This window comes from Dermochelys coriacea, chromosome 2 (assembly GCF_009764565.3).
Source record: "Dermochelys coriacea isolate rDerCor1 chromosome 2, rDerCor1.pri.v4, whole genome shotgun sequence".
Lineage (NCBI taxonomy): Eukaryota > Metazoa > Chordata > Testudines > Dermochelyidae > Dermochelys > Dermochelys coriacea.
This window is the reverse complement of record NC_050069.1, coordinates 210855732-210875147: the sequence shown is the minus strand read 5'-3', so window position 1 is coordinate 210875147 and position 19416 is coordinate 210855732.

Sequence of the window (19416 nt, the reverse complement as noted above, 5' to 3'; positions counted from 1 at the left end):
TAACAGGGTGCAGCTAACTGGTCCAATGGCTCTCTTTAATTTCTGCCATGCTAGCAGGCAATTTCTCCACTTCATCACACTCTGCTAGACTGAAAAATCCATTATTAAATATTTGTTCCCCCATGTAGATGTTTACAGATTATAATCTAGTCATCCCTTAACATTCTCTTAGTTAAACTAAGTAGATTGACCTCCTTGAGTCTATCATTATAAGGCATGTTTTCTAATCCTTTAATTATTCTGGTGGCTCTCCAATTCATCAACATCTTTCTTGCATTGTAGCCACCAGAACTGGACACAGTATTCCAGCAACAGATGCACCAGTGCTAGATACAGAGATAAAATAGCCTCCTACTTGAGATTGCCCTGGATCACATTAGCTCTTTTGGCCACAGCATCACACAGGGAGCTCATGTTCAGCTGATTATCCACCATGATCCCCAAATCTTTTTCAGAGTCACTGCTTCCCAGGATAGAGACCGCCATCCTGTAAGTATGGGCTAAATTCTTTGTTCCTAGCTGTATACATTTTCATCTAACCGTATTAAAACACATATTGTTTGCTTGTGCCCAGTTTACCAAGCAATTTAGATTACTCTGAATCAGTGATGGGTCCTTTTCATTATTTACCAGCTTCTCCTCTGCCTCTTTCCCTCCTCCCCCCTAAGTTTGTATGACACCTGCAAACTATATCAGTGATGATTTTATGGTTTTTTTCCAGGGCATTGATAAAAGTGTAAATATCATTGGTGAACTAATAGCTATCTCCTTCTGGAGCCCCACGTTGGATACGCACATTCTTCTTTGGAAAAAAAAAGAAATGTCAAGTCAGGCTAATCCTCTGGGAAGCAGGAGGAGGCCATGATGTCTGCTAGTGGGACAGAGTTTGCCTTCTAGTGAGTTATTGTCTTGAAGGGCCACAAGAGAGAAAAGTGATAAGGTGAAAAGTGATCATGGGTAGGTAGATAGTCAGATATCTACCTATTAGTAAAATTTTCAAAAGCACCTAGTGCTTAGGAGTCTAAATTCTATTTTAAAAAGTGATTTAGGAGCCCAAGACACTTAAGCACTTTTGAAGATGTTTCCTATAGGTTAAAAAAACCCTATCTGACTTGATATGTAGATTGGCTCTGAGCATATCTAAATGGTAACCACATGTTCTTTTTAGTGTTGCCCTTGTCCTCCTTCCCTCTTTCTTTCCCATGGACCTGACCCAGAGCCCACTGAAGCTAAGGGGAGTCTTTCTATTGAATTCAATGGGCTTTGGATCATAGCCATTGCTTAAACTTACAGGAGTGCTGGAATAATTTTTATAGTGTGGGGGTGCTGAGAGCCATTGAACCAAACTGTATACCCTGTATATAATAGAAACCACTTCAAGCTAGGGGGTGTGGCAGCAACCCCAGCACCTCTAGTTCCAGCACCTATGTAAGCTTATGCCTTAATTTAAATCATGAGCTCTTCTAGGCAAGGGCTGTCTCTTATCTGGATCCAAACTTTCAAGTTTCAGGGATGTTTAGGTCCACAGATTGGTTCAAGCCACCTCCAGTTGTGAAGCTGTCCCTGTCTTTTTGGCATATTTATTTTTCTAGTTCACTTGTCTATACTTCCAACTTGCATACATCAGAACCATTTTACCCCAGCAGCTTTATGGCAAGACACACCACTTAACAAAAGTGTCTCCAAAATACAGATTCATGTATAAGAATGGGTGGATGGGGGAAGTGAATGGAGTCTTAGGCTCTCAGCACCAGTACTAAAAGAAACATGTAGTGCCAGCTTTTACTGGTTTTCTACTTGCATTGCAGTATACAGCATAAATACTTTAGTTCACAGGAAACTGAATCTGTTTGACTAATATTAATAAGAACTGGCAGTGGTCATGGTGTTTAAATCTTTCAGTTCCACATAATCATTTATATTCCTCTGCAAGAACACTATGACTTGTTTAGAAATAACATTAAGGGCAAAATTATCAATGAACCTCTACTAATTCAAAGATGGGATGAAGGATCAGGCAGTGGCACTTTTGCATTAGCTCAGCTGACCAGTGGGAATGGTGAGCAAGAGGACTTCAAGATTTACTATACCATTTGAGATCTTTAGTTTATCCTTTTCTGACATAATTGGACATTTTATTGTACAGTAGCCAAAAAAGTATGTTTATGAATAGTTACATGTGTCAGGGTTCCTTCCCCACTCTGAACTCTGGGGTACAGATGTGGGGACCAACATGAAAGACCCCCTAAGCTTATTTTTACCAGCTTAGGTTAAAAACTTTCCCAAGGCACAAATTCCACCTTGTCCTTGAACATTATGCTGCCACCACCCACATGATTTAGACAAAGAACCAGGGAAGGACCACTTGGAGTCCTATTCCCCCAAAATATTCCCCCATGCCCTACACTCCCTTTCCTGGGGAAGGCTTGAGAATAATTTTATCACCAATTGGTACAGGTGAACACATACCCAAATCCTTGGATCTTAAGTACAATTAAAAATCAATCAGGTTCTTAAAAAGAAGAATTTTATTTAAAGAAAAGTAAAAGAATCACCTCTGTAAAATCAGGATGGTAAATACTTTACAGGGTAATCAGATTCAAAACCCATAGGATTCCCCTCTAAGCAAAACCTTAAAGTTACAAAAAAAAACGGGATAAACTTCCCTCTAGCAAAGGAAAAATTCACAAGTTTAAAACAAGGTAATCTAATGCGCCTTGCCTTATTTACTTACTCTTTTTGTAATATCAGAGACTTGTACAGGATGGTTTATAGGAGAAGGAGTTTTTGACCTGATGCTTCTCTGCTTTCCCCAGAGAACACACCAACAAAGCCTCCCCCGCAAGATTTGAAAGTTTCTTCATTCCCCATTAGTCCTTTTGGTCAGGTGCCAACCAGGTTATTTGAGCTTCTTAACCCCTTACAGGTAAGGAGGAATTCTAGGCTACTCTTAGCTGTATGGTTATGACAACATGTATTAAGATTTGTTGCATTACTGCTTGTTTAGAAATTTTTGTATAGGCGTGATGATAAATAGCTCAAGTTAAGTAGAGATTTAATAAACTGTGGTGAATGAGGGAGAAGAGTGGGGTTATTCAACTTTTTCCCTTTGTATCTTTCCCTATACCACATGAGGTTAATTCTGAAGTCAGTAGGAGTTTTGCCATTGACTACAATTGGAGAAGAATCAACTCATTAATTTTACAGTACATTGTCCCTGTTTTACATCAACTTCCCCTACACCTGCCACTGGTCTTTCAGTCTTGTGTTTACAGAATATTCATTCTCATTATATATTTCCAACAAAACATATTAAAAACACCCACAGATTTGCCCAATAAACACATAAAGGAAAAAAAATTGTATGAAATCAGTTTTACGGGATGGTTAAGAGAGTAGCAATTCTAGAGAATCTGAAGACTGATTCCCTCCCACACATGCATCAGAAAATCTGGTCTGTTTCTTATTAAGGCTGCTATAACACAGGATGCCAGAAAAAGCAATTTTTTTTCTCCCTTAACACTTAGAGGCTCAGGATCCTACAATGAATCCCAACAAGTGAGAGAATGGAGACAGTTCTTGCAATATCATCCATCTATGTGCTAAAACCCATTTTTAAAGGTCTGATTTCCATATGGTTCATTCTTATAAAAGTTGTAGGTTTTTTAGAAGACCCTGCAGCCATGTCAAATTTTCAAATTAGCATCAAATTTTCAGTTGTGGGCTCAATTGTTTAGGTTGCAAACCGGCACAGACCATTTTTTGTGCCTGAGCTTGATTCTCCTTTCACTTACAGCAGTGTAAAGTCAGGAGTGATTCCATCGGAGTCAGTGGAGTTGCACCAATGTAAAAACTTGTCAGAATGAAGACTCAAGCCTTCTCTGTACAAGTGGGCTTTTATACATGCAAATCAAGTCATTCTATCTTTTCTATCTCCATTGTTGTTAAGGTGCCTATTACTATGGCAAATGGGCTACCAGTTACCCGATTTGCATACCCAATTTCAAGTGTACATGCAATTTTGCAGATGCATTCCTGCAAGAGCAAAACTTGGAGGTTGGTTTGAGATCAGCTGAAAAGTTGTCTCTTTTAGAGCACCAAAATACTGACTTTATTTATTTACTTATTATTTGTATTGCCCTCTGAGCCACAAACACAAATCAGGGCACTGTGCAAATAGATTATAAAAAGATGGACCCTGCCCTAAAGAGCTTACAGATTAGTATAAAACAGAAAATAACAGAAGGCTACAACAAACAAGCAAGGGAAATTGAGATAGTAATGGCTCTCCACATTACCTGCTATTAACGTTATGAAAAACTATTGAAGAAATCCTCTTTTTTAATTATATAGTTAAAAAGCATTTGGAAAATAGCAATTTTACATTTTATAAACTATGGTGAAATTTCACACCGGAAAAATTTCCCATGTGATCTTGCATTTTGTGGAGCAAGAAACAAAACCATGATTTAGCCTCCCATAGAAGTGCAAGTAGTTATGAACAGAGCCTTTGCTCTTGTTTCATATTTTTCAACGTGTATTACTCTTAAAAGAAATACACAAAACAGGCTTTGCTGCCAAATACATTTAAAAAAATAATCACCTCTCACAATGATTCTTTCTAACCAGTCCTGACAAGCAGAGAAACTACTTTAGAGTGTGGAATTCCCAAAGTTTGTGCCCTCATAAAATAACAAGGACCACCTTCTAAGTAACAGCAGCAAGGTGTGATGCCTGAGGCTTTTGAGTTGCATACCGAATTAAGGAGCGCTCTATTCCCACTACACATCATACCTGCCATAACTATATATGGTAGTCGGGGATTTTCTCCTAGTTTAACATATCCTTTTAAAACCAGCTCAGAAATGTTTAAACATTCTCTGCATTTTGTCACCGTTCTTCCATTTGCACCTCTCTAAAGTAACGAAAAGTTTATATTTTTAAATGTTTTTCAGCCCAGAAATACATAACATCATGTAATACACTAATCATTTTCAGGCAATGAAAAACAACAAGAATAATCTGGACTTCTCCAGCACCTTTTTGAGAAGTTCAAAGTGCTTTCTGATTCATTCTGTGAGACCATTTGATATACAAGGATTGCAGCACTTGCCATGAAAATGGGGTCATTCCAGCTACATGAAAGGAAATGAAAAAGAATTTTATATGTAGGAGAGATAAGTAGGTGGAACATAATTATCAAGTTGGAATTTGCCCAGGGTTAATGCCCCATCCTTGCCAAAAGCAAGTTGTCAGGAGCTCTGTTTGAATCTGATTATAGAGACAGCATCTTCTGAAATATAGACTATGTCTACACTAGTACTTTTGTAGGTAAAACTTTTGTCTGTCAGGAGTGTGAAAAAAAAACACACCCCGACCAACATAAGTTTCACTGACAAAAGCACCAGTGTGGATAGCGCTATGTTGGCGGGAGACACTTTCCTGCCGACATAGTTGGTGGTTTAATTATGCTGACAGGAGAGCTCTCTCCTGTCACTATAGAGTAGCTACACAGGATACCTTACGGCTGTGCAGTTGTACTATCTATAGTGTAGACATAGCCTAAGTCTATCTAGGTATTTATATTGCTGTTATTTCCAAGGTATCTGAGTGCCTCATGATCATTAATGAATCAGCATCCCTGGGAAGCTGGGAAATATTAGTCTCATTTTACAGTTGAGGAATTGAAGAACAAGGTAGATTATGCAACTTGCCCAAGTTTATACACAAAGCCTGAGTTTGAGTCCAGAACTGAACCTAGATATCAACTCCAAAACCAGAGCTCTGTTCACAAGATCACCCTTCTATAAGGTAATCTAAACCCGTGTTGTGGCCTTGATTCAGCAGTAACCAAGAGTGAAGCATGACAGCTACCAACATAACTTCCCGCAGAGCCTATTATCACCATGTTATTACACTGGACACATTTATAAAGCTCTCATCACTATAGAATCTAAGCACTATTTACAAAATTCAATTCAAAATTCACTCATTTACCAAAATAGGGAGAATATATTACTCTAGACATTTCCCCACCAACAGTGAGACCTTCCTTGGAGCCAGAGATAACCAACCAAGAAGCCACTTCCCAAGGGGGAATAGCAAGGCTGTACCAGGCACCATCACCATAAGTCTCGCATCACAGCCTCAGAGAGGTGATAATCAATTTAATGATTCATAAGCAACATTCAGAGGTCAATTGTACAATGGCAATGACAAGAACCCCAGTAACACGTCCATCATGATGGCATTGGATTCATATCATCAACTATAAAAACATCATGCAAATAAACTGTTTTTCAGTTATGTATATCAGTTGTTTTTAAACAATATTTCTCCCTCAAAATACTGTAACACAAATTCTCAACATATATCCAGAGCCTGCAAAATATTATCTACCAAAATATGCTTTTAACAGCTAAAGCTCACTCAGATAGTGCCTCTGCTTGATGCAATGGAGTTGTACCCCATTTTACCAGGACTGAATTTGATCCATTATTGTTGGTTATTACTGCTCTATATCTTAAAAGAAGCAGCATGATCATTTTATATCATATGTAAAAAAATTTCAGCTGACAGTCTACATTGCTAGTTACCGAGATATGATATGAAGTTATGATAATAATTTCATCATCATAATTTGATATTAACCATCTTCCCACATCGCACTATAGGATAAAGAAACAAAGTCTGATATTTCTTCATTACTGCAACATTGTTAGACATGACATCACAAGAGAGCTTTCTGTAGTACTCTGCATTTTTCATATCCACAAAACATTTTCTGTGTAGAAACAGGGAGTCTGTGTCATTTTGAATATGATGGACAAAAATAGCCCTCATTATATCCTAGCTTCTATTCTCAGTACTATTCAGAAAAAGAAGAACTAAGCCAAATAAATAAATACAAGATACACCAATGACCTAGAAGAGGACTAAAAAATATATGACATTGCAGAATGCTTGTCCCTCTCACCAACAGAAATTGATCTAATAAAAGATATCACCTTGACACTGTAACATCCTGAGACCTACATGGCTACAACAACACTGCATTACAGATGGCATGAAATGATAAAGGCTGGTCATTAGTAAAGACAAAGAGAGACTGAATTGCAAAGGACCTGAATAACCTGATAAGGAGCTTATGGTACCTAATAAAAGATATTTATTAAAGGGAATTTGGTAAAAACCAAAGACACCAAGATTATATATATATAAAGTAGTTCATATCCGGTAATTAAAATGGATCTAGGTGAGACTGTGAATACAGCATTCATAAAATGGGAAGCATAAAGGATGGTAACACTTTCCGAAAAGTACAACTAAACCACAGTAAACAGAGCAAGAGGATTTATTGAGAAAAAAATAATGGAACTATAGTAGAGGGACAAAACCAAGAGTATCAAGGACTGAGAATAAAGCTATTGTCTGTGTTAACTGAGGACATATACCCTGTAAATTGCACAGGTTTAATTTAAACTAGTTTTTAAACTGATTCAGTTAAACTGCCATAAACCCCTAAATAGACACTTACTTCTCTTAAGAGTGGCTTATTTCAGTTTAGCTTAACTGTTCCTAGTTGATTTGGCTATCTCGCCAGTGGAAAGAAAAAAAAGGTGTGTTTTCATATAGAGATAGCTATCCTCATGGAGACAAGACAGAGGTATTTTTTACTTGAGTGTAGCTAGTTGAGGTCTGCCCTATATCCCCTCCCCACCTGCGGCTGACCTCAACTAATTACACTGAGGTAAATCTACGTGTGCTTTCTCTCTGCTAGGATTTTACATTCAGATAGGTTTCAGAGTAGAAGCCGTGTTAGTCTGTATCCGCAAAAAGAAAAGGAGTACTTGTGGCATCTTAGAGACTAACAAATTTATTTGAGCATAAGCTTTCATGAGCTACAGCTCACTTCATCGTTCATTCAACACTCCCAGCACTCCCAGCTATCTTCGAGACACCACTGACTTCCTGAGGAAACTATAATCCATCGTGATCTTCCTGAAAACACCATCCTGGCCACTATGGATGTAGAAGCCCTCTACACCAACATTCCACTCAAAGACGGACTACAAGCCGTCAGGAACAGTATCCCCGATAATGTCATGGCAAACCTGGTGGCTGAACTTTGTGACTTTGTCCTCACCCATAACTATTTCACTATTTGGGGACAATGCATACCTTCAAATCAGCGGCACTGCGATGGGTACCCGCAGGGCCCCACAGTATGCCAACATTTTTATGGCTGACTTAGAACAATGCTTCCTCAGCTCTCGTCACCTAATGCCCCTACTCTACTTACGCTACATTGATGACATCTTCATCATCTGGACCCATGGAAAAGAAGCCCTTGAGGAATTCCACCATGGGATTTCAACAATTTCCATCCCACCATCAACCTCAGCCTGGACCAGTCCACACAAGAGATCCACTTCCTGGACACTACGGTGCTAATAAGCAATGGGCACATAACCACCACCCTATACCAGAAACCTACTGACCGCCATACCTACCTACATGCCTCCAGCTTTCATCCAGACCACACCACACGATCCATTTTCTACAGTCAAGCTCTTTGATACAACCGCATTTGCTCCAACCCCTCAGACAGAGACAAACACCTACAAGATCTCTATCAAGCATTCTTACAACAACAACACCCACTGCTGAAGTGAAGAAACAGATTGACAGAGCCAGAAGAGTACCCAGAAATCACGTACTACAGGACAGGCCCAACAAAGAAAGTAACAGAACGCCATTAACCATCACCTTCAGCCCCCAACTAAAACCTCTCCAACGCAGATAGATCTAGAATCTATCCTGAAGGATGACCAATCACTCTCACAGATCTTGGGAGACAGGCCAGTCCTTGCTTACAGACAGCCCCCCAACCTGAAGCAAATACTCACCAGCAACCACACACCACACAACAGAACCACTAACCCAGGAACCTATCCTTGCAACAAAGCCCGTTGCCAACTGTGTCCACATATCTATTCAGGGGATACCATCATAGGGCCTAATCACATCAGCCACACTATCAGAGGCTCGTTCACCTGCACAGCTACCAATGTGATATATGCCATCATGTGCCAGCAATGCCCCTCTGCCATGTACATTGATCAAACTGGACAGTTTCTACGTAAAGGAATAAATGGACACAAATCAGACGTCAACAATTATAACATTCAAAAACCAGTCGGAGAACACTTCAATCTCTTTGATCATTAGCCTACCTTGCTTGTCACCATGAAAGGTTTTCCTCCTTCCCCCCCCCCGCTGCTGTTGATGGCTTATCTTAAGTGATCACTCTCCTTACAGTGTGTATGATAAACCCATTGTTTCATGTTCTCTGTGTGTGTATATAAATTTCTCCTGTTTTTTCCACCAAATGCATCCGATGAAGTGAGCTGTAGCTCACGAAAGCTTATGCTCTAATAAATTTGTTAGTCTCTAAGGTGCCACAAGTACTCCTTTTCTTTTTGCGAATACAGACTAACACAGCTGCTACTCTGAAACCTGTCAATCTCTTTGGTCACTCGATTAGAGACCTACGATGAAGTGAGCTGTAGCTCACGAAAGCTTATGCTCAAATAGATGTTAGTCTCTAAGGTGCCAAGTACTCCTTTTCTTTTTACATTCAGATAGATGTCTCAATGTGAAACATAATTTTTTGTAGTACAAACGTAGCCTTCAGATAAAGTGAAGTAAGCCTGCTTTTACACTGCAGGAAGAATGCCCATCCATGTTACCTCTGAGCTGTGTGGCTATGCAGCAAGTTATCAAGGGCTATGCAGGCAAGGAGCGGCACCTCTCCCCCAGCCCTGGAGCTGTCGTGGCTGGGGAGAGGCAACTCTCTCCCGGCCCCAGAGCTGCAGCGGTGGGAGAGAGGTGGCTCTCTCTTGGCCCCAGAGCTGCAGCAGTGGGGAGCAAGTCCTCTCCCCTGGCCGGGAGAGGCGCTCTCCCCTGGCCCCGGGCTGCTGTGGTGAGAGAGGGCTGGGGTGAGTCCTCTCTCCCTGCCGCAGCCCTTAGGCAGCTTACACCCCAAACCCCTCATTCCCTGACACAGCCCAGAGCCCGACCCCCAGCCAGAGCCGTCACCCCCCGCCACACCCCAACCCTCTGTCCTAGCCCTGAGTCCCCTCCTACATCCCAAACCACACATCCCCGGCCCCACCCCAGAGCCCGCCCCCCCAGCCAGAGCCCTCAGCCCCCCCACTCTAACCCTCTGCCCCACCCCTGAGTCCCCTCCCACACTCTGAACCCCTCGGCCACACCCCCACAACACATCACCTCCATACTGGTGCACATAACAAAATTCATTCCGCACACAGATGTAAAAAATTAGAGCGAACATTAATGCTCATATAGCCTTGGTGTTTTAATCACACCTTTAGCTAAACTGGTTCAAAGGAAGAGTGAGTTCTGATGTGCTGGGTGAGAGGCACAACACAGAACACGCAGCCCATAAGGATGCAGGAGAGATAAAGTGGCTTTAAGGTTATCGAAGTTAGAGCATCCTTCCTGGGATCACTGCATCATTGAGTACTGTGGCACTGCCACTGACACGTCTTTCTCACCCCAACCTCTCAGCCAGCATTCCCCCCTACAGTAGAGTTTGTTAGGAGGGTCCTCACAGAGCAGCCTTATAGCTGTCATCCACAGTACCAGCACCAGGAAAATCCTTCCCAAGCTGAACATGGAGTTTAGCATTCTCTTATGCCACTTTGGCCCTTTTATCTGGCATAAAGGAGCCAGAGCAGAGATGTGGATCTCATCTGTTAAATGTAGCTAGAAACAAAGGCTTAGATCATCCAACTGAGATATGCCTAGCTCAGGGCAGTGGGGCTAAAATGGTTTAAAGCTGGGGCCAATTTGGCCCCCAGAATATGTTAGATCAGCCTTAGAGATGAAAGCACATTATATTACATTGTTGATTTTTATGTTAGTTAGGAGGGTGATGTTGTGAACACTATCAGCTAGTAAATGACAAACACTCTGGAAAACACTTGAACAAAATCTTAAGTGATTTATCCAGGTTAGTCAAATTCTCACCATTGAAGTTTGTTGAAAACTTGGGCATTTCTTTCAATATTTTCAGAAACGCTTGGCCTCAACGTTTTGAAATGAAAAATTTCATTCAAATTCCAAAATGCAAATAATTCCATGCAACTTTATTTGGTCAAAATGGGAAAATAAATTAGCCAAAAAATTATTTCAATTTTCTCCCTTTTTAGTATGTGGAAATTTAAATCACTTCTAATTAATAGGAATGTCTCCTTGGGATAAAAGGGGAATATATTGAACATGATTACATTATCCTGCCACAGTTTTCCAATGCATTCAGTTTATTAAAACTTGTATAACTATTGGGTTTATGAATAAAATAAAATGGTGTCCACATTCTACATGATCCAGCTCCATACTACTCAAATGGTTCAATAAAATTAAAGATATTTTAAATATGGAAAAATTGACAATAATTAAAAAATTCTTGAATGCATGCCCAAAATATAATTATTATAATATTCTTAATAGTTTATTCATATCTGGTTAGTCTCTGTTGATGTAACTCATGAGGACATTGGCCAACCTCTTTTTGTCTGTTAATTATAAGAAGCATATTTGTGTTTTTTTATAGGAAGGTGCTGAAGTTTAATTGAAGGCTTTTCTCTTATAAGAAACTCGAGGTGATAATCCAGCTATACATATATCCATTCAGCTATAGGTTTAAAATTGCAAGGATAATTTAAAAAAATCACTTTTCTTTGTTGTAGCTTGAATTTGCAGTGCAATGTGCATATGTATCCTGCTTATCTTGTTTCATTGTAATGTCTTGTACAATAATTCCCTTTCCCAGAAAGGGCTGAAATAACAATAAGAAAGATGTTTAAATGAACCCATCATCTCATTGTCTTGGCAGTAGTTATAAAAGCAAACAAGAGAAGGAAATGGGAAATAAATCCTTGCACTGCAGGATGATGCAAGGTTCATTGAATAGGAAGACTCCCATTAACCTCAGTGAGCTCTGGATCATGTTCTATGGAGATGATTCTTCTACTTTTGAAGTCAGTGGCAAAACTCCCATTGACTTCAAAGGTAGAGTATTGAGCTCTATGTAAATAAAACTGGTGATATCACTAGATACAGACCGTACAGGTGCCATTTGATGGCAACTCAGCAAGCATATTCTGTAAGTGGGAAAAGTTGCAAACAGTGTAATTAGGATGTAAAATGGACATAGGAATTATAGCCAGGTAGAAGGATTAGGAAAGTTAGGTAAGCAGTCCTTTAAAAAAGAAAAGGAGTTTAAGAAGAAATATTGATTGATACGCATACACTTGTAAGAGATGGATGCCCCAAAGGAAGTATGACTGCCTCAGAATCAAGACGTCACAAACAAACTGAAGCTTATAAAGCACTAAACACCTGGGGAATTTAGGAAAAATGCATTTTATATAGAAATGAATCAGTGTGTGGGCAGCAAAGGGAAGCTGCAACTCTGAATGCAGTGGATCCAGTGAAAATGCTCAAGAATGAAATCACAGTGCTTAGAAATGTCTGTGAATGCACATATTTTTATGCTTTTTATGTTCCTTTTGATTAAAGTAAGCTCTTTGGGGGAAGAGAGCTTAGCGTTTTGTAAAATGCCACTTAAATGTAAAGTAAACTATACATAATAAAAAATCTAATTGTCTTCTCAATAAAAAATGCTTACTGTTCTGAGATGAACTTCTGTATCACCCACATTTATATTGATTGCATTGTCCTTGTTTTTCTTTCATCTCAACATTCGCCCTCCCAACTTCTTTGTCACAAATTTTCAGAACTAACACTTTATATTTACAAAGCAATCCCAAGAAGAAACTGAAAAGTTTCTCAAAGACAAGTGAAACTTGAAGTCAGATTATTTTTAACTGAGTTGTTTCTTTGAAAATGATGGGCTTACTTCCTATGGAAACTAGATAAATCACTATTCATACGCAATTTTCACAAAATGGGGCCTTTTGACAAACAAGTCTTATGAGTCAGTGAGTAATCTTATAATCGTTATGAATAAGCCAAAAATTATCAGAAAGTCAACACTGAATAATAGGGTATAAAGCAGATACCCAGATAGCAAATGTAAAAGAGTTATAACAACACTGCATCTTAGAGGCAGGCATTTAAGAAGTGTGTGAATTTCATAATCATGAAAAAGATTGACAGCCCTGGAGATTGCTATGCTGCTCAGCCAATGTGCACAATATTATCCTGAAATGACCATCTGCATAGGTGAGGAGATTAAATTATCTCCATTGCCCATCCCAATGTTAGCCTCTGTCAGGGGCACCAATTGTTATTATACTTTGACTACATGGATACCTATCACTGAGAACTAGACAGCAATCATTAACTCATTTTGCCTACTGATACAGATGTTATCAGCTTCTATCAATACTGACCTGGACTGAATTTGAACCAGTTACCTAACGAATGGAGCTATGCCTATTTGCATCAGCTAAGGATCTGCCCATTGAATTTCATCTGCCATCATGCTGCCTGGTTGCTTAGTTTTCTCAGGTCTCTCTAGCATTCTTCATAGATGTATAATGTTTAATTGTAACCATCAGGCCAAGTCTACCTTAAAAATTGTTGCTGGCATAGCTAGATTGGACAGGGGTTGTGAAGAGATGTGAGCCTTGACCTGTGCTGGGCAAAGCTCTACTGTAGATACAACTGTACTGCCAAAACTTGCTCCCACTGTGGACCTAGCCTCTGTGACAAGTGGTTCAAGAGCAAAAATTACTGTAACACAATTACCACTTGATCAGCCTGGCACTAGAGAGCACTTTGTAGTCTGAGAGTCTACAAAGGGTATCTATCATCCCTTACACACTCTCCTCCTCTGATTTTGTGACAACTTTAATTTGAGAGGCACTCCATTACAAAGCTCTGTCTCTTTAAATTGCCCAGTGTTCCAACTTTCCATGAGAGTAGTTGTCTCTATGGCCTTTTTTCATCTACAGCAGCCTACAAAACAGGATTGGCTCAGGGGAAACACAGAACTTGTCCAGAAGAATGAATGACAAAACTTCTCCTCTTGAGTTAGCAGGCAAATCTGGAAAACCACTGTACAAACTTTAAGATGACCAAGGACTTCTCTCCCAAACTAACGGCTTCTCTCATAACACCATCATCCAGACATAGACAAGCAAGGGAATCCAAACAGTCTGCATATGTGGCTGGTTGAAATGCTCAGAGAGGAAATTTCTGACTGTCTTTCACTCGGCCTGTGGTTTTAAAATGATGAGAATGTGCCAAAAGGGGAGAAAAATGTTTACTCCCCAGCACTTTTCGTGCAAAAATCCCAAATGCCTCTGCAGTTCCCCTGAGAGCTAGCAAATAATCAACAAGTAAATTGCAATGCAGCAAAATGACTTCTCTTAATGAAAAGGAATCCTTTGGTGTACATTTTCAAATGAAGAAATCCCTCTGGCTATGAACTGTGCTAAGACAGGACAGTAAAGGACCTGTTTACTTCAGCTGTGCCACAAGGCACCTTGGTTTAATGCCGCCTCATTGAATAGTACCCAATAGAGCCAACGGAGATTTATTTGGAAATACTTGGGAGTAGAAATTCTCCCAGTTCTTGAAGCTCGGTATTTTTTTTATGGAGGCAGTCTCTGGCTGAGGTTATCATATTTAGTTTCCATGGATCCTCAGAAGACTGAGAAAGAGAATCAGCTCTGGGCACAAGCAGGACCTGCAACTTCAGGGACTATAAGCACAAAGGCTCTTCAATAGAAAGAAGTTTGTCTTGTTGAGGGTGCAAGGACCCCTAATTCAATATTCACAGGAGTCCTGTATAAATGCTGGGGAAACTATCTAAGAATATAAACCAAAACTGTCAGTGAAATTGGCTTCAATTCCCTCTCAAGAGATGATCAGCCATGTATATGCCATTTGTTCATTCTTTATTCTGATCCCAATTTTAATGGGCTACGAATGATGGAGGCACTCTTCCACACTCTGAACAGATTTCTCTATAGAAGCACAAAACTACATGCTTAGTAGCATTCCTACTTTTATTAAAAGTACTACAGTATCCTATAGTAATAGACTCAAATACTGCAATAAGCACATCTCAAACTGTAGTGGTTTGGATCATTACTGTAGAATATTGGAGATTTTTTAAAATCAGAATGTAAATAGAGTGGAATATATAGCAGCTCTAGCAGTAGTTTTTCAAATCTTTATTCAATCACTTATTTTCTATACAGAAATACCAGTTATTTATCCATTTATTTTACTCATTTAGCAGACACCCTTCTTTTGCTGACATTAGCATTGTTTTCTGTCTCCACCCTTGTTTGAGCTTTTTCTAAGCATGCATCTGACAGCTGACATGCTCTGAGTCCTACACCTCAGCATTCTTTAGAATTTTCCCATGGTATTACCATTTCCTCTGAGGGTAGCAACCTTGGGAGTAACCCACACTTCCCCTCATTCTTATGAAAAAAACATTTATATTCAGAGTTACCTTTGTGAACATCAATAGTTAAAAATGGCAGGGGGGATTAGGGTATGGTTTTTAAAAGCTCTTAGTATTGGCCTACCTCTGCAGCTATTTAAATTAATGGTAGAACTCCCATTGATTGCACCGGAGTTGAGTAAGGCCAACAATGAGTACTTGTGAAAATCCCACCCTTACAGAGTTTTTATCATATAAACATGTAGGTGTTATGTTCTACTGTACAGATAACAGATGGCCTCCATTTCACTTGATACGGTCCCTTGAAATATGTGTTAACTATTTACCCTAAACAATATTTTCCACCCCTTATTTAGCCGTGACGCTTTGAGCCACGACTACACTACAGACTACACTACACTACCCCCCTGAATGACGTAGTTATACCAACTTAATCCCCATGTAAACAGCTACGTCGATAGGAGAAGCTCTCCGCCTCTCAGGGAGGTGTATTAACTATGCTGACAGAGAAGTTCTCCCATCAGCCTAGCAGCATCTTCACTAAAGCACTGCAGTGGCGCAGCTGCATGTCTGTAGCATGGTACATGAAGACAAGTCCTAAGTTTCCCAGACCTAAAACTTGTCTCTCTCACCAAGAGAAATTGGTCCAGTAACAGATACTACCTCAACCATCTTGTCTCTCTTCAATATCCTTGGACCGACACACTTACAACACCACTGCAAACAACGATCATGTTACACAAAATTAATCTGCAAAACTGCTTGCCATAAGATAGTAATGAAGAAAAATGCTTAAAATAATTCTAAAAAAAATTAGATTTTTATATGAATAATAAGAACACCTGCAATTTCACTAGGTAGAACAAAAATATATGTATAAGGGATCTCAATTTCCAGGCTTCAGATCAACCACTTACTGTCTGTGATTAGTAAGAAACTTTCCTATTAGGCATAACTGTCCACACCTGTGTATGTTTTATGCTTTCCTCTGAATTGGTCAGTCTCAGAGAGAGAATACCAGACTGAATACCATCTGGCCACTGGTCTGATCTGATTCTAATGTTCTGATACATAAGATTAGATTATCTGATGTCAGTGTTACATGTATATATATGCATTGATCATATGAAATTAATGCTATGAATTAAGGGGGAATCGGAGGGCTTTGTGCCACAGAAGGTCATTGCTCTGGCTTCTCAACTACAGAGTTCAAATGGCTCCAATCAGATTTATGGTCAAGTAAAAATGGGTTTGGTGGTCTCTGAACTTTGCCACAAGGGGGTTGTTGACCACATTTCCACACTGCCGCAAATTATGTACAATTACTACAATGCACTTTCCTAGAAATTGCCAGTATGACATTAAATATTGTAGCACTTTTTCTAAGAACAGCTGAATGCGTTTTGAAGAAAAGGGAAGCATTGTCCGTCCTTAACACTCTCTTCTCCCATGACACATATAGAAAGTAAATTAATATTTTATTAGGGCTGTCAAGCAATTAAAAAAATTAATCGCGATTCATCTCATGATGAATCGCACTGCTAAACAATAATAGAATACCATTCATTTAAATATTTTTAGATATTTTCTACATTTTCAAATATATTGATTTCAATTACAAAACAGAATACAAAGTGTACAGTGCTCACTTTGTATTACCATTTTTATTACAAATATTTCCACTGTAAGAAACAAAAGAGAGTATTTTTCAATTCACCTCATACAAGTACTGTAGTGCAATATCTTTAACATGAAAGTTGAACTTACAAATGTAGAATTATGTACAAAAAAATAACTGCACTCAAAAATAAAACAATGTAAAACTTTAGAACTTACAAGTTCATTCAGTTCTACTTCTTGTTCAGCCAATCACTCAAACAAGTTTCCAGGAGATAATGCTGCCTGCTTCGTGTTTACAATGTCTCCTGAAAGTAAGAACAGGTGTTTGCATGGCAGTGTTGTAGCTGGTATCACAAGATATTTATGTGCCAGATGCACTAAAGATTCATATGTCCTTCCATGCTTCGACCACCATTCCAGAAGACACATGTCCATGCCGATGATGGGTTCTGCTAGATAATGGTCCAAAGCAGTGCAAACCGACGCACATTCATTTTCATTATCTGAGTCAGATGCCACCAGCAGAAGGTTGATTTTCTTTTTTGGTTGTTTGGGTTCTGAAGTTTCTGCATTGGAGTGTTGCTCTTTTAACTCTTCTGAAAGCATGTTCCACACCTCCTGCCTCTCAGATTTTGGAAGGCACTTCAGATTCTTAAGCCTTGGGTCGAGTGCTTTAGAAATCTCACAGTGGTACCTTCTTTGTGTTTTGTCAAATATGCAGTAAAAGTGTTCTTAAAATGAACAACATGTGCAAGGTCATCATCCGAGACTGCTATAACATGAAATATATGGCAGAATTCAGGTAAAACAGCAGGAGATATGCAATTCTCCCCCAAGGAGTTCAGTCACAAATTTAATTAATGCATTCTTTTTTAACAAGCATCATCAGCATGAAAGCATGTCCTCTAGAATGGTGGCTGAAGTATGAAGGGGCATATGAATGTTTAGCATATCTGGCATGTAAATACATTGTAATACTGGCTATAAAAGTGCCATGCGAATGCCTATTCTCACTTTTGGGTGACATTGTAAATAATAAGCGGGCAGCATTATCTCCCGTAAATGTAAACAAACTTGTTTGTCTTAACAATTGGCTGAACAAGAATTAGGACTGAGTGGACTTGTAGGCTCTAAAGATTAACACTGTTTTGTTTTTGAGTGCAGTTATGTAAAAAAATAATCTACACTTGTAAATTGCACTTTCATAATAAAAAGATTGCACTACAGTACTTGTATGAGGTGAACTGTGGTATCTTCTTTGTGTTTTGTCAAATATGCAGTAAAAGTGTTCTTAAAATGAACAACATGTGCAAGGTCATCATCCGAGACTGCTATAACATGAAATATATGGCAGAATTCAGGTAAAACAGCAGGAGATATGCAATTCTCCCCCAAGGAGTTCAGTCACAAATTTAATTAATGCATTCTTTTTTAACAAGCATCATCAGCATGAAAGCATGTCCTCTAGAATGGTGGCTGAAGTATGAAGGGGCATATGAAAGCATGTCCTCTAGAATGGTGGCTGAAGTATGAAGGGGCATATGAATGTTTAGCATATCTGGCATGTAAATACATTGTAATACTGGCTATAAATTTTTATAGTGCAAATATTTGTAATAAAAATGATAATATAAAGTGAGCACTGTACACTTGGTATTCTATTTTGTAATAGAAATCAATACACTGAAAATGTAGAAAAACATCCAAAGATATTTAATAAATTTCAATTGGTAGTCTACTGTTTTACAGTGCAATTAAAAGTGTGATTAATTAAGATTAATTTTTTAATCTCGATTAATTTTGTTGAGTTAATCACATGAATTAACTGCGATTAACCGACAGACCTATATTTTACTTATAATAAACTGATAATCTGCACAAGCTGTGCAGACAACCAAACTCATTAACCATGTGATCTTACTGCTATCACCTTGCTCCTTCCTTACTGCATTCTCTTTTCCCCTTATTCTCCATCTTGTCATATCATATCTAGAATTAAATGCAAGTCTTTAGTGAAGGAAACGTGTTTTTATGGTCTTCTCCACATGAAAAACTGTACCAATTTCAACAAATCTCTTTAGAAACTGATGTAGCTAAAATCACTTTATTATAAGGCACTCTTAAGCCTAAATAAGAGTATCCACACACTAAGCTGAACCAACTTAAATCAATTTCTCAAGCCATTTAGTTAAACCAGCAAAATTTTCTCATTTATACCAGGTCTAAATGTACTTTGACATGCCAACCACACTACTGGATTCTGTGAAAATAATTAACAATAACTGATACTCCCTACTATCCATCATCTACCATCCAATTCA